General features: G+C 36.3%; 1 pseudogene; it reads right to left on the bottom strand.

Annotated features, from left to right (window-relative positions):
- Positions 1-15,098: 15,098 nt before the first annotated feature.
- Positions 15,099-16,032, bottom strand: LOC147479659 (proteasome subunit beta type-7-A pseudogene; annotated as a pseudogene).
- Between the last annotated feature and the right edge of the window lie 1,945 nt (positions 16,033-17,977).

Raw genomic sequence — 17,977 nt, forward strand, 5'->3', positions numbered from 1 at the left:
TTCAAAGGAGATCCAATTTTTGTCGATTAGTGTAGTTGGGCAAATAGATGTTTCAAATATTTTATACCTTTATAGAGGATACATGAAGAAACATTTTTTGTGAGGAAGAATTTTTGTAAAGACTTTGATAGAATGGAATTGAGTTTCTTATATATTTTGGAACCAAACATTTTATATGTTTTAATTTTGATGTTTCGACTTTCATTGTTTACATGTATTGGTCTGAAACATTTTGCCAAATTTTCAAATTAGTTAGAGTTTTAATTTCGATCAAAACTAACCTAAAAATAAAAGACGTTCAAACTAGGCTAACTCTGTCTGCATTTGATGATTGGATTGGACCATCTTATAAAGAGAGGAGATTGTGTTGGACCTGTATTAAGAACGATTTATTGGAACCAACTTTAAAATAAAAGACGTTCAGATTAGGCTAACTCTGTCTGCATTGGATGGTTGGACATACTAGACCGTCTTATAAAGAGAGGATATTGTGTTGGATCGGACCTGTATTAAGAATTGTTGATTGAAACCAACTTTAAAATAATTAAAAGACATTTAGATTAGGCTAACTCCGTCTACATTGGATGGTTGGACTGGACTGTCTTATAAAGAGAAGACATTTCCTGAAGACTGACCTATCTCGTTTTGGATAGTTGATATAAACCATTTAATTGGTCAAAATTGGGCAATTTTAGTAATTCACTAAAATTTGGTTCATAGTGGCTAACAAAATCTTTATTTTAAGACAATAATTAAAAAAACATTACTAACCATTGTTTGTACACCTAAATGTTACATATTCATTTTATGGTCTTCCCATTACACTATATGAGTTTAGGGTTTAAAGTTTATGGGTAAGGTTTTGTACTTTACAGAGATGTGAATGAAATGGAATTTGAACAATATTTTTTTTCTTTAATTCAAAATTTATTATTGAATTTTGGCTCACAAAATTATTTTTGGAATTTAAATACACGACTCAATTTATTATTTAAGATTTAGGGTTTTGCGTTCAGAGCATATAGTGAAGGAAAACTTTGATTCAAAATTTTTGGTCAATTGATTTGTAGTTTTTTTTTTTTTTTTTTTTTTTTTTTTTTTTGTTTTGTTTTTTTTTTTTTTTTTTTTTTTTTTTTTCATATGAAGTCTTGAATATGAAATTTAAATTGAAATTTCCCACCCAAATTTTCAAATTTTAATTTGAATTTGAATTTTAAATTTTAATAAAATTTAAACACTATATTTTGGTAATTTTAAATTTTAAATTTCAGTGAAATCTCGAATCCTGCCCAAAATTTGAATTTGAATTTTGAAATCCGACCTTCAGTAAGTTGGAGTGAAATATTTTGTCAAAATTTCGTCAGAATGGTTGGACTGGACTGTCTTACACTTAGATTAGATTTTGCTGGCTAGCCTTTCCTGCTTTAGTTGGTTGGACTGGACTGTCTTACATTTAGATTAGATTTTGCTTGTCCGACATTAAGATCAGTTTAACTAAACTAACTTAAAGAGAAAAGACATTCTAACCAAGCTAGCCTTTTCTGCTTTAGTTGTTGGACTGCTTACTACACTTAGATTAAATTTTGCTTCTCCTGTATTAAGATCGGTTTAACTTAACTAACTTAAAGCGAAAAGACGTTCTAACCAGGCTAGCCATTTCTGCTTTAGTTGGTTGGACTAGACTATCTTACACTTAGATTAGATTTTGCTTGTCCTGTATTAAGATCGGTTTAACTGAACTAACTTAAAAAGAAAAGATGTTCTAACCAGGCTAGCCTTTTCTGCTTTAGTTGGTTGGACTGGACTGTCTTACACTTAGATTAGATTTTGCTTGTCATGTATTAAGATCGGTTTAACTGAACTAACTTAAAGAGAAAAGATGTTCTAACTAAGCTAGCCTTTTCTGTTTTAGTTGGTTGGACTGGACTGCCAATCATTATACATATAAGCAATTCTTCTGCTTTTCCTTTATCTAACAAATAGATTCCCTCCATTGGAAGGCCTTTGATTGGAATCCTCAAAATTTGGCTGACATCATCGAGAGTAATGGTCATCTCGCCAAATGGGAGATGGAAAGTAGTTGTTTCTTGATGCCATCTCTCACAAAATGCTGAAATCACTACTACAAGGCTAAGTTTAACAACCCAGTAGCTTCTAGCTTCTTTTGGAAAAGAGGTGGTTCTTCAATTATGTCACATTGCTCTAGTTTGACGGTATGGTGGTGCAGTTTTAGAATACCCCTTTCCTACAAAATTAAACAAGATTTTAATTTAATAATAATAAAAAAAAAACACGACTATAAAATGAATTAAGCATATATGTAAAAAAAAATACCTTCCAAGCCCAAATCTTGCGAGCAATATGGTCCTTATAATATACTAAAACTTTGCTATCTATAGGACCTCCAGAATATATTCCCAATTTAGACTCTCCATCACTCTCGTTCTCATCTACTTGATGCAAATTTTCTTCTTGCCCATTAGAAACCTCTATCTCCTCATCATGTTCTTCTTCCAACTCAACATTATCTACTTACTGCAAATTTTCTTCTTGCCCATTAGAAACATATATCTCCTCATCATGTTCTTCTTCCAACTCAACATTCTCGTCTTCTTCAATATGGTCTTCTACAACCATTGCTTCTTTGTTTTTTCGTATTAGATGAGATGCCATTTGGGGCACCCTAACTGAAGGCTGGCAACTAGAGACAACTCTCCCTTTCTTTTTTCAGGGCGGCATGACTATCCCTGTAATACGTCAATAGCTAACAATGGTCAAATTTCAATTTCAACCCAAACTTTATGATGCAACACAGAAAATGCAAGCTTTTGACTGTGCCATGAAAAACTGATGATTTTTTTGTAAACTATATATTAACTATAAGCACTCGAAGTCTCTCAATCAAAGACTATTATTAAATGACAAGTGATACAACAATCCCAACATCCTCATAATCTTATCCAAAACTTCAAAGTAAACATTTCTAAGAAAGCAACAAGTTAACAATGGACTTCTGATAAAATGAAAGAAACTATATATAATATCAGCAAAGCTAAAATACATATTTCCAATGTATTCACTTACTTCACTAATTAGGACCTAAAATAATTGATAGGAGAGATGACTCACATACTTCACTAATTAGGAGCTTTAATAATGAACCCACTTGAAAGAATTTTACTTCTTCAACAACAACAACAAAAAAACCCTGTCATGCTAACAAACACATATTTCCAATGTATTCACTTGCATTACCCAGTTAAACAGAAGGTAAACTCGTAAAGATGATCTGTAGTCAGTGATGAAATGAGTCTTTCTTGGCTGCAACTTCCGCAAAAGGTTACTACTTTAGATTAATTTTTGGATTGGGCATGACCCTGACTAATCCAACAATGTATTATGTGAACATTTATTTTGGATAAAATATGGCTATTCACTGGATCTTAATACTTTGCTATGAACTTACTTCAATAAGCTAGAGTTGGACCAAGGTGCAGATTATTACAGTAAAGCTGATAAGAGTAAAAAACTAACTACATAGCTATGAATGAAGTATATCAACGAGAACATTAGGATTACTCTAAACTCAAGTATAAAATATGAAGATTATACCCATTACCCAAATCTTAAAAACAAAGAATCAAACCATAAACAAACAGCACAGTTAAACAAAAGTAAAGTTAAAATGGGTAATAAAAAAGTTCTTATTACCTTCAACACTTGGTTTACCCTTGGTTTATTTTTATTTATTTTTTTATTTTAGAGGAGGAGGAAGAAAGAGAACAATCGAAGGAAGAAAGTGAAAAGTGAAAAGAGAAAACAATGTTTTTTGTTTTTGGGTTGATAAGGCCCGGGGGGTGCCTAACGACAATTTTAAGTTTGGGGTCTGCTTTAAGAAAAAATGGGGTCTGCCTTGAGTGATATGGGGTATGTATATAGTCCTTCCCTAATAATATTATTCTTGATCAACTCTTGGCTAAATGGTGATTATTCATTATCTTTTCTTGGTTAAAGGAGAGGTATTTAGATTGTTCTAGAGCTAATGTTTTTAATCATACATTAACATCTTTCATTAGGCAACAATTCTTTCAATTATGGTTTGTTAATCACTAGAAATATTGTATGTATTTTGAGAATATTTCAGATCATTTTGATTTCACGATAAGTATGATATTTCTGACATTGCCGAATAATATTTGATACTAGTATGTCACTGTGTAGTTTAATAGCCAATTAATAGGCACATAGGCACTATAAGTTATTTGACCAATACGATTAGCTGAAAAAATCCCGATCTAAGCAGGATCGATTAATAGCCCCATCTATGCTGATTAATAGAGCGATTTAGCACAAATAGGTATTAAAAAAACGGCGATTAATAGGTCTAAGGGTTTGTTGTTTTATGTTTTTCTCAAAACATGATTTGTATATATAAAGTTATGGAACAAAAGACCTATGATATATAAAACCCATCTTAAACCAACTTTTCCAAGATATAATTTTAGTCATTGATGTCTTTGTGTTTTTCATATTTTATATGTTTTTTATTTGACTTATACTGACCAGTAAACTATGTAATGAGGCTGTGATTGCATTTTGGTGATTGTTGGATATGTTTTTCATTTCCATTTCACTTTAATATGCATTTAGCTAATAATTATTTGTGGCATGTGTTATAGGTTACCCATGGGAATGGAAAATCTTATTTAGAATTATCACCCGATTAGTTCCGATTAATTCTCGATATATTCCAATTACTCGGCCTAATCGCTATGCACTCCTTAACCGATTAGCTACCGCTTAACGCTTAAACTACACAGGTATGTCACATGTCATACAGGTATTCCTGAATTTATATATGGATTTTATATATGGACAACAATATTACCATACATGGATAGATCTAGCAGCAGGGTCCTTGAGGGGACGGACACACACTCCAAAGATTTGTAAAAGTCACGTGTGTTAGTAATTTGTTAGAAAATTGGCTAGACTATAAAGATTAGATTCCCACCCCCACATTTTCTACAGAAGTTTCACTAGCTACCACCGCACCCCCTAGTTCAATTATTGGGTTGTATATCCCCCACCATAGTACCAAATATCAAGATATGGGAATATATCGACTTTTGAAATGTCGATATATTTCGTCAATATATCCCCTTGTGTGGGGATATTTTATATAGGAGCATTTGTTGATATCGTAGATATATCGATAGAAATAAAAAATTGTCGATAATTGGTGATATTTGAGCGATATTTAATGATGTTATCGTAGATATATAAACCCAACAGAACAATGGCGAATAAAAAATTGGCAAAGATTGTTGCGTGTTCTTCATACCCATTTTCACTTGTTCTTCTTGCTACTCATATTCAACTTAAACCAAACCATGATCATTTAGCTTTTAATTTTTAATTTGTTTCCCTTTCCATTTTGCTTTCCTTTTCATTCTCTTTGTTTGCTCTTGTTTTACAATTCAAATTCCCCAATATAACCAGATTACTTGAACAAATTGGAATTGGGTTTTCTGTCCTCACCTTCATCTTTACCATATCATTCACACTTTCTTGCAATATCAGTTGGGTGGTACCGGTCATTTGCGCCTTGCCGTTTGCACCACATTTGCTAGAACTTCATAAGTGAGGAAGATGGCAGATTTGATAGTTTTAGGTCTATTTTTTTTTACTTAAGATTGAGACTTGAATATGGAGTCTGTACTCTTGAGGCCTTTGTGGTAAGAAGAAGAAATAAGTCATACTACATCAAGAAATAAGTCATACTACCTATTTATTTATTGCAAAAGTTTTATTAGAAAAAATAAATGTGTTTGGTTTCTATTTAAAAAAAAAATAGTTTTTCATCCAAAAACATTTTTGGTCCCAAAAACTTGTTTTATGATAATTAGTTTTTTTTAAGTTAAAAACTATTTTTCCATGTTGGAAACACTTTTTGGAAGCCTTAGCTTGTCTATATCGAACTTTTTGATAAAATAGCTTTTAAGCAACCAAACATGATTGAAAACAAATAAATATTTTTCTTGTTTCTGAGAAATAATTTTTGAAAAAATGAAAAAACACCCACTTTAGCTCAATTTTTTTCTTGCATTTCGTTTCGATTATATCGTTAGATATCGGCGATAATTACACAAGAATGACAAGTTAATATCCAAAGCATATCCTGGATAGTTTTATATCGTTTGGTGAAAACTTGATTTATATCGTGATATATCGCGATATTTTGTACTATGCCCCCACCATAGTACAAAATATCAGGACATGTCAAAATATCGACCTCTGATTTATGGATATGTATTATGGATATATCCCCTGTGTGGGGATATATTACATTGGGGCATTTGCAAATATCGTGGATATATTGAGATATATCGATAAATATCGACAAATATCCATAGACTATGTGTGGGTATTTCTTACTGCAAATATCGTGGATATATCACGATATATCGATAAATTTCTATAAATATCTACAAATATCGACAAATATCTATATTTTCTTTGAATGTGGTCATTGCAAAGATTGAATTTGATCAATCCTTACAAGTGTGAATAATGGGGAAGATTGTGATAGGTCGAGTTTTGACTGAGCTCACTTTGGGACGAGCTGCCTACGTATCAAGTTTTGTGATGAACTTGAATCAAGTCAGACGTAGTTCTTTTCCTCTGTTTTATAGGTAAGTACCCAATGCTTCTCCCTTTCCTCCGTCAGCTCAGGTCCCTGTCTTGATGAGAATAAATGAGCTTTTAGACAGTGTATTCATGAGTGCGACTGATGCTACGACTTTAACTAACATATCTACGTTGAGCGTTACTGCCCGTTGCGTGCATGTGCCAGGTTGTCACCTCGTTCTGGACGAGGTGTTATGTTGTAACGATCTGTCATGAGTCCTGGAGGTTGTCACCTCGCTCGGGCCGAGGTGTTATGTTGTAACGATCTTCCATGAGTTTTCCTGATTCGTGTTGGACACGTGCATAATATATATAAATATATTATTCCCTCACAGTCATACTTTTAATATAAATTACTCTCTAATGCTAAAAAATACACCTCATAATTCCTACATATTACATTGACTTTTCATGCTTTAACAATGAATCTTGAATTTTTTTTCTACATATTACAATACTTGTTGCACTTGCACTGAGCGTTCAATCATATAGCGCATCTATTAGATCTTCTATTGTGATTGAATCCATAATGAGAGCGTGAAGGCCTGCAACCCTGATGTCCATAGATGCCTCACCTATAGAGTCTATCCAACACTCTAATGTCTTCAGGAGACGACCAACACAACTCCAATCCACTTCATCAGTTGTCAATAGGACGTGTTCAATTACATCACTTGCCAAAACCATGCTCCCACTAGTATCCTCCCCATCACTGCCATAAACCGCATTCATCATCTTGATCAGGCAATCTACAACATATTGCAGCCCTTTGGTTGAAGCCAGGATTTTACATCCTTCAATAGAGGTTGTTATTTGGGACAATAGGGGAAGCATAAATAAAACAGAATAGAATGGTCTTGGTTCATTCTCATCCTTGATGGAAAGAAGGTACTCGAGAAGATCTAGAGCCTTTAGCATGCATGCAAAGGGTGATTCCGCCAAGTACTTCCCAACAAACAACACTGAATCAAGAAGACCCTCTCCTTTTCTATGATCATGATCCTTTGCCTTTTACAAGAACTCTAGAACCTTACCCATCGTCTCGTTTGGACCATTGACCATCATTATTCCCATGCTTTTATCAACATAACTCTCATTGATTTCAGAGACATTTTCTGTTGAGACCGATTTCATCATCTTTTCTGTTGAGACTGATTTCATCATCTTTTCTTATGATGATTCCTTCACGTAGTATGAATCTTCAGCACAGATGCGCGTACACAAGAACAACTAGCCCTAGCATTTCCAGAGAGATAAGAGATAAGAGAACGAAGAGAACAATAAAACAACAAAACAGTCACTGAATACTAAAGACACATGGCATCTACAATTATTACAAAACTCAGGACGTGATATAGACCAACTAAGCAAAACCCAAACTACACAGAGACAGAAAAATCCTACAAAAATTTCAGCAGAGTTTCCTTTGTATTTTCGACATTTCATAAACTTAAATCCTGTCATAACTTGGAAATCCAATAAAATTACACTCAACTACTAAAAGATATACTGATTCGTAGAACCGGCTACTCAACCATCTTGACTAGTGCCAGTTAAGTCAAGTAACCAACCCTCGAATCAAATATCGACAAATTCAAGCCAACTAGAGGAAGGAACAGCTTGCATTGGTTCAGCTCACCACAGGGCTCAAAGTAGAGGAATAAAATTTCAAAATTGTTACGACTTTCTACTTATGCTGATTTCCATAATTCCAAACGCATATGAAATGATAAACTAGCTAGATTAAGAATTAAAGAAAGCAAGTCAAATAAGTGAATAACATATGTGAGCTGGAAAGGTAATTCTTTCAAGACAAGCTATAGATTTTAAGAAACAAACCTATAGATTTCAAGACAGCTACTCTTAGAAGTTAAAATAAGGTTGATAAGCTAATAAAATCCTTAAGGGATAAGCAAGTAACAGGGGCATCAATCAAGAGCAACAGTACTTATGCAATACTAAAATCAGGATAACTACAAATTATAAGACCTTTGGTTACAGGTTGTGAACATAGTCATAATTACACAACGAGTAAGCATCTTCACTCACCTCTTAGCTCGAGGAACATAAACTAGTATAAACTTGAAGCAGTTTACTTCTCTGAGGCAGAAAAATTGGTTCACAGTATCAAAAAGTGGAGAGATGCTATGTTGTTGAAAGCGTATAGTGCGTCAAAAAATTAAAAAAAATGCAATTGTAACTAAGAAATAAGCAAGCCCAACATTATATTAAGAAGAAAACATATGAAATTGAAGAATATAAATATCAACTCCAAGAACCAGATCAAATCCCCCTGGATACTGATCTGAAATTTGTCTTATATGATTGCCATCTCCCCATTCTAGCTTCTCTACTGCCAATCCTAAGTACAAGTGCCCATCAAAGAAAAAGCTTATCAATATAGCTTCTTTTTGTTACTAGACACTCAGCTTAATAAAAACAAATAAAACCCCATAGGAAGATTATTGTTTTCTCCTTACCAGAACAATTACTACGACATTCCGAAGCTGCATGGAGGTCTACATTTTTCTTCAAGATCTGAGTAGCTCACCAAAAACATAACAATTACAACTAATCCATAGACATAAAGAACTCACAAAACAGAGCGATATTTTGTACTATGACTCAAACTTTATTCAAAACCAACAGAGAGGCTGACACTCCAAACCATTAAACATGATAAAAACCGACATCCAATACAAAAACACTTTAACATTATTCCAAACCAAAAGAGGCCGACACTCCAAACCATTACAAAGAAGACTACTGCCAGAATGATTTGCGACCTTCTTGTATGCCTTTGACACCATGTAATGCAAATTCAAAAATAAAATTATTACAATACTGGTTCCAAGTGAGGGTTTGACCGAACCAATTCTTAAAATTTTCCACATACAAGTCATACGCTAACTGATCCAAGTTCTTGCCACACAATTGAAGGTAACCAATAATTGGATATCCAGTTTCCTCAACAATGGGTCGACTCAAAGGTTCCCATATAGTTCCCCATGCAGGTGGAGGCATGTCCACACTATGGTCCGAGAATGGTTGAACATCTTCCATACTTTGGTCCCTTTCATTCCATTCTCCATAAGAATGACGAGGAGGTGCATATTGTTTTGAAGGTAGCACAAATGTAGATTCAGTAGAATACTCACGAGATGGAGCATTCCAATCTCCATAAGACTGAGGGGACGCATATTGTTCCGAAGGAGTAGCATAGGTGGAAGCAGTAGAGTATGCTTGAGGATCATTCTAATTCCCATAATATTGAGAATGTGAATATTCTTCTGGAGGATTCGCATATGAAGAGTCTGTAGAATATTCAACCATATTTGAACCAGTAAAAGAATATCCATAAAGCTGATCGTAAGAAAACAATCCTCCAAATTGTCCCACCAACGAGTCCATAGACATCTCGATCCCAGTAGACGACCCTTGCCCATAAAAACAATTGCTGGAGTCCGTGCTCTGTGTAGGATCTGCTCTCCTTTGTCGACATTTTCTTTGACGAGATCCTCGTTGGGCGGAAACACCATGGTCAGAGTCTTGAGTTGCATGGTCAAACCTATCCTTTTCAGTAAAGTATACTCCTCTATTATCACGGCACTGTGAGGAACCACCAGTTGCTTGTTGAGACCCAACAACAGTGCATCCACCCCTACCACTTGGTGGGCGCTGTGAGGACCCACCCCTTGATTGTTGTGAGGATCCACCGCTTGACTGCTGCATTGAGGACCCACCCCTTGATTGCTGTGACCTTGGTGATGTCACCCGTTGTGACCCAACACCACCACCAATGGAAACTCTAGGTTGTTGTGACTGAACCACATCATTACCATCAAAACCTGGAGGACCACCACTACCTACTCAACTTGGACCACTGCCATCTCCACGACCACCACCACCTCCTCGACTTTGACCACTAGCACGAACCTGACCATGATCATCATCAAAACCAGGAGGACCACCACCACCTACTCGACTCGGACTACTACCATCTCCACGACCACCACCACCTCCTCGACTTGGACCACTGGCACGAACCTGAGCATGATCATCATCAAAACCAGGAGGACCACCACCACTCCACGACCACCACCACCTCCTCGACTAGGACTACTGGCACGAAATTGAGCATGATCATTATCATCGCTATCGTTATCGTCATCAACAACATTGTAAGCATTATCGTGCTCCCCATCACTAGGCATTCTCCATGCATCAGGATCATAATATGTTTCACCATCAAGTTGAGTGTCATTAGGAGATTGAGCTGCTTCAAAGTTATTCTCAGGATTGGGATTCAGAACAGGTTCCCAATTTCCATCTATTGGCACACCAGATTGCTCTGCAATGTATGAATTAGGACGACCGCTTTCATCTAATAATGCCTCAGGGGTTCTTTCTCTGTCATCGATCCAATAAAAAATAGGACAGTTTGAGTCATTATCGACTGGGTACAATGATGTGAGGTCCAAGATCTTCTTCTCTTCTTCGAATTGGTTCTTTAGTTAGATATGCTTGCTTTTCAGTCAAAGGTTGTAGTGGACAAAGACTCGATCCTCCAGTGACTCAGTTCTCGAGTTACAACGTTTCGCCGAGTGTATGAATCCAAACGTTCTCCAATTCCTCTCACATCCAGATGATGAGGTAGTTTGCGAGAGGATCCGTATAGCTAACGTTTTCAAGTGGTCGACATAACCGTCTTCAACATTCATCCACCAATCAGTTGCGTCAATGACAAACAATGTAGACCATATTATATAATTTTGTATGGACTAAAACTAAAATAGGTCAGTTACAAGTTCGTAGTGGGTTAACAATGAAACTAACCCGGCATGACTTTGGTTCTTCCATATACAAGAATTGGCACAGAGAATACCCCAGAAGCCTCTTGATAAGCTTTACATTCATTTAAGCAAGCCAATTGATTTGATAGGTTTGGGATCAATTAGTTAATGACTGTTTGCATTGCTGAGAGGAACTCCCCATTGTATGCAACATTTTCACTATCAGGGCCATAAATTACGGCAGGATTAAGGTAGTGTGCTACAAGCAAATTTGTAGCATATTAGCTTACAACAGTTATGGTACAATTAAATAAACCTCGAGTTAACAAATATATTACCAGCTTTGTGTAATGGGTGCCCCAATTGGTTGTTCCACCTCCTCTTAATGATTCCAACAATCCATTCAGGCGAGCGAATCTTCCTCCGAACTTGCTCAATTGTTATTTCTACCCATCTGTGTAAAAATGGCATGGTCGGTTTATCATCCCTATCCACCTTCCGCAATAAAACCACAATGGGTTCTAATATAGCTACAATCCCCTTCACATTCTGCCAAAATTCTCGGTCGTTTATAATATCCTCGACCATCATCATCTGGACCGTAGGATTATCATTCTTGATTTCAAGATGTCCTTCGGAAGTAAACATTGACCGGAGCTTGTTCTTTTTCTTCAGCAAACTTTTCAATGCCATGTAATTACTGGCAAATCTAGTTGGACCAGCTCGGACTAAGTCTCCACCACACACTTCCCTCATAAGGGAAACAACTCGAGAGTGGTTATAAATGAAACACATGATATCCTTCGCCTGATCAAGGATTGCTTTCATCGACAAGGCTCGAGAAAATTCTTTCAAGATAAGGTCTATAGAATGAGCCGCGCATGGGGTCCAGAAAAGGTTATACCCTATTGTACATGAAGTAGTTTAGTAGACAGTTCATACAAAAAACCTATTTTCAAAAGGAATCTAAAATGGGAGAATAAAACTTATTTGCAAGTATACCATTTTCTCTTGCAAGCATCTCTCTAGCTTTCTTAAAATTCGCCCCGTTGTCCGTTACAATCTGAACAACATTCTCCTTGCCAACCTTGTCAACAATACATCTCATGTGTTTCAGTAAGTGGCGGTGATCTTTCTTATGTTTCGATAGATTAACGGACGAATCAAAAGTCATGAGCCCATCACAATACACCATGAAGTTCATCAAGCACTGTCGCGTTGGACCAGTCCAAGAATCACATATAACAGTGACACCATATGTAGACCATTTTATTTTCATATGGTCAATATACAATTTGCACTCTGCCTTAAGCCTTTGCAACTCTGAATTTAGTAGTTGATAGGCTGAAGGAGGGGTTACTCTAAGACCGGTGCGACATGCCTCATCGAACATCGGCTTGTAATACGGGTTGTTGGCCACCGCATTTGGAGACAAGTTTCCCTAAAGTACAAATCTAGCCACAACTATTCTAAACACCCCAGCTTTTGACTTATCGGCTGGCGTCATTTGGTGGACAGATAGTTGATTAACATCAGGCATTCTCGGTGAATCAACATCAATAAGCTCGGGATGCCTAATGCTTTTCTAACGGGAGAAGAAAGACATAACACCTTTGCCTTTGCAAGAGCTTGTGCTTGGAGCATTGGTGTTCTCTCTGGTTGGACCCCTCCTATCCCACGAGCCTATCTCACAGAACATCTGGTACTCATCTCTAGATTGTTGCCAAGCCATCTCGAACTCATTGTCATCCTTGTCTGAGTCTTCTCCAGGAGGGTGTGCATGCGTGGCAGCTCTATAATGTTCTTGAGCTATGTTTTTTCCATTTCTTTTCTCAATTCCGGACTCAATTATTTGTTGGAACATGTCTCGAATTTCCTTTCCACACTTCAAGTATTTCTCAACATTTTTGTTCCCTCTACCAAGATGTACTTTAAGCCTTGTAATGCCACCTCCAGCTAAAATCTTATCATAGTATTTGCACTGTGCCCCGTTTTTATTTCCAGGAATACAGATAGCGTGGTCCCACCCGATATCAAATCCCTTTGGCATTTCTATCCTCATTTATCACAAATGAGAATAATTTAATATATACATCAAACCAAAACATAATTAAATTTGATGATTCCTATTTAAAAATACATGGATCAAGTACGTGGTCCTATAACTCAAATTCCAATGTTGTCTTAATTGTGTCTGGTGCTTTTTCTACATTTAATTCTAATAGTCAAGCATCCAAATATTACCAATATCAAACAATCACAGTCAAGCTCGAAACCGGCATCTGGGCTTGTGATCGGAATTAACCAATCTTTAAACAAGTAGGAACTCTCAGATCACCCGTAGGTGCACCATGTTCTGGAACCAAACTGTACTTTGAGTGATATCAAGAATATTCCAATGCTAACTGTGTACTTTTATTGATATTCCAATGTTGCCTTAATTGTGTCGGGCGCTTTTCTTATATCTAATTCTAATATTCATGCCTCAACCAATGCTAATCATATCTTTCTTGTATTTAGAAATAACGGTATAAATCATTTAGACAATTTTACCATTGTATTATATTTTTAACACTAACTTGCTTGTTTATAAAACAAAGGAGCTAAAAATATTTTGACAGAGTTTCCTTTGTTTATTCAACTTTTTGACCACCTGTATTATGCCTAAAATACTCATATAGTAAAATAAAAAAAAAAAAAAAACAACAACAACAAAAGACAAACATAAATTCTATAACTATCAGTTCATCCATAGAATCTGAATACCAAATTATAGTAGAATTGAAAAATATTTCTAATGGATCTCATTTAAAATAGGCTTGCCAATAAAAAAATAAAAAAATTCCAATGACTAATCTATACTATCTACCAAAAAGCACGATGTTCCTTATCGTCTTCTCGTCTTATTATATCATAAATGAAATTCATATCATATTTCATATACCAAGCGGTACTCGAACCCACCAAACAAGTACAACCTTCTTTTATTTATAGTATCGCTTATCGTGGGACTGGAATAAGGCAGTTCAAACAGTCACAGTAGCTTATCGTAGTTCCCTGTCCGCATATGCTTGGCCTGCAAGTAGTGTAGTTGCTTATTCATAGTGAACTAGGATAAGCGCGTTCTTCACACAAGATAGAAAGAAGTAGCAAAGCACCCGTAGAAACCTATGGGGCAGACTGATTGGTAGGGGAGAATATTCTGAGGAGGAGTGGGGAGTCTCGATCTGGCAGAAGCACCAATAGCAGTAGCCATAGGGAGCGAGATCTCGGCGTTAAATAAGCGTGATTCTGACCTCCGGTGCATGGGCGCCCGCCCTTCCGATTCGAGAACAAATAACCCTATACCTATTCATTCCTACGGATTCCGTGTTTATGCTTCTCCCGCCAGACCAGACCACCTTGATAGAGTAAAACCTCTCGCCTCTAACTAAAGCCCGGAAAACTCTTGCTTTTAAAGCCTTAAGCTAGAAAGTCCTGCCATCTATATTCAAGGGAGCACCCTTCTTTACAGTAACAGGAGACATTGCTCGTTCCCGTACTTGATCACACACAGGTTTCTCTACTGTTTTATCGTGTGCTATTGTTTTTTTTAGAACATCATGTAATCAAGTGGTTATTTAAAATTTGTTGCAATGTCCAGCTTCATATATAAAAGGTCTTCGGGACCATACTTTGGTAAAGCATTTCTTTTCTCCTTGAAAGTCGGGATTATTTCACTCTTCCATTTCATCTCCTTCTGCCAACACCAGGTTCGCCATCAATGGGATAATCCTAGTCGACAAAACCTCAATTTGACCCCTTGCAAAAGAGTAACCCTTTGAGCTGACATAAGTGCGAGGATTTGGCAACTGGTAATTCCTGATCAGGTAATCCATCTTCCCCTTAGTTATCACGCAAACATCAACATTGCTACCAATTCCCAAATCATTAAAAATGCCTGCACATATTGCCTGGCAAACAAGCTTAATACCTTCATCTCTAGAAAGGCCTTCTTTGTAGTTTGACTCAAACATAGCCATTGCAGCCAAAGAACTTGAGCCCATTGTCGCATAAGGAAGTGTATTAGTCGACCCATGAGGATAGATAGTATGCAAATGAGGTCCAGTAATATCAACTCCACCAAGTACCAAAGCAGCACTCACATGTCCTTGGTAACTGAAAAGGTGAGTCTTTAATAGTGTAAGAGTTGTAACAACTTAACCCTCGACTCATGACCGGTTTTGCAGCGGTCAAGAATCAAGCTGAAAGTGGACCATGTGCTCAGAATCGCTTCGTATCGGCAAGCAGTCCCAGCTCCACAACAATATATATTAGGTGCCATATAATGAATCTTCTCACAATTCTTATCAGCAACTATAGGTCCCTCAGTAGCTCTTGTATCTGCTCCAAGTATAATTCCATCCTGGAAAACTAGGCCGACGATAGTGGTACTGGTTTTGCGATAAGTTGGAGGTTTGAAACCATATTTAGACATTAACAGCTCATTTCTTCTACATAGATCGAAATTGAATCCACCTTGATCAATCGCTGCTAATACTTTCCCCATTTATGTTTTTTAGTGTGGATCTTCGTGCGCTATTGTTAGCTAGCCGGTAAAGATATGGTTGAGTTACGGCTAACACTTTATGCTCATTCCATTGTGTTTGATCGAACAAACACTACTATCACAACTCCCTTCACCCGAATTGTAGTAGTTTTAGTGTGCCCTAATGAATGGAAAAAATCTAGTAACCTGGGCAGCTCCTACTAGTTTGTTTAATTTCTTCTTTATCGCTTGTCTGAACCCAAAAGGGGGTTGAAGGATTCAATATCCCTCTCCAACCAAGTATGGCGATCCCTTTACCAGGAAAAATATATCGAGCTATTCTCGACCTTCTGGGTCTCCATTTGTCCCAGTCCTTGTTACCCAGTAGATTCATAAGCTCTGTTTGTTTATTCCAAAGTTTATATCTATATTCATTTTTCGTGATGGTCCTTGTATCATTTGGATTCAGTAAGCTATCTCACTTGACAGTTGATACCAAGGAAGGGGAAGGACCAACATACTAGACGGATAAAAAATTGTTGATCGATAACGTATTAGACTGACAAATAATACAGAAGAATGAAATATGTTCCTAATCACATAATATCATGTCAAACAAATATATGTATTTCTTTTTAAAATAGAAGTCATCAACTTTCCACTTTGCTGGAAATTCTAATTTAAAACTTGTCATTCTCTCAAAGTATATAACACTCTAGGCTAAATATTATATACAAAATATTTAATATTACCTCCTCTCGTTTAAATGCTTTGGCGTTAGGACGACAGGAATGGTTCATACAACTCTACAAAGGAAAGAACGCGAAGCCTGAAAAATGATATTGAGACCAATGTTTATACATGATTCAGTTTAGATCTAGAGCATTTGTACGCAAGAATTGGAAGCATTACTACTTCAAATGTAAACGTCAATATATCAACACATTTTCACCCAAACGAAAATCAACTTGAATCCACACATTGGAAAACAATGAATAAACAGACAAAGACAACAACATATCAACATAAACCTAACATCAAGTCATAGTAATTACATTGATAATCCATTTTCAAAAGAGTTACAACTGGAACTGAAAAAAGACTGGATTTTCCTAATGTTTACATGTGACTGAAACCTCTCCATCTCGATTACAAAGATTTTAAGCTTGAATAGTATATCATTTTTTTATTTTTGATAGGTAAGGTGCACATCGTTGTCCAATTTCAACAACAATTTACCTGAGACGAGTTTAAATGCTCATCCACTTTTGTTCCATGAATTTTTGTATGGATACTGGCTCAAAAAGGTACATTACAGTGAAGGTAATAAGAAAGTTCATCCTAACTACACAATCAAAAGCATACAATAGGACCTTAAAACATTTTACGGTATAGTAATGGTATCAATTTCATCTGCAAAGAAACACTCCAGTTATAGAAAACCACAGGCATCAAATGGAAAGGAACCAGAACAATACTCAAGGAGGTGGATCGGACTAAGGAAATGGAAGATAAGAACAGGCGTACAGGACACATAAGTTAATCAGCACGCCCAGGGCCTATCCCCCACTTCTTTCCCTCAAATAAGTTCATGTGACCTTTATTTGTTTTTTAAACTCTGAGATGCTTATACAATAGGACCTTAAAACACATTTCACAGTATAGTAATGGTTAAAATTTAATCTGAAAACAAGTTATTCTAGTCAATAATTAGTGACACTTTTATTTGATGCTAAGTCATACCTTGGCAACACATTGAATATTCATCACCAAGAACATCCAGAACTGGTCGTGTAGTCCTCTCAGCTTGTTCCTACCAGTTATTTGATGAAATATACTAAGAATATATCTGCAGGAGTTAATATACTGAGAGGTGTGAGAGAGTGGAGAAGAATGAGCTTTTGTAGCCATCAAAATTCGTGGGTTGGCAAGCTCGCGTGGGAGAGGTAGGAGTAGCATTTTTTTA

The sequence above is a fragment of the Coptis chinensis genome, chromosome 8 (genome assembly GCF_015680905.1).
Source record: "Coptis chinensis isolate HL-2020 chromosome 8, ASM1568090v1, whole genome shotgun sequence".
NCBI lineage: Eukaryota > Viridiplantae > Streptophyta > Magnoliopsida > Ranunculales > Ranunculaceae > Coptis > Coptis chinensis.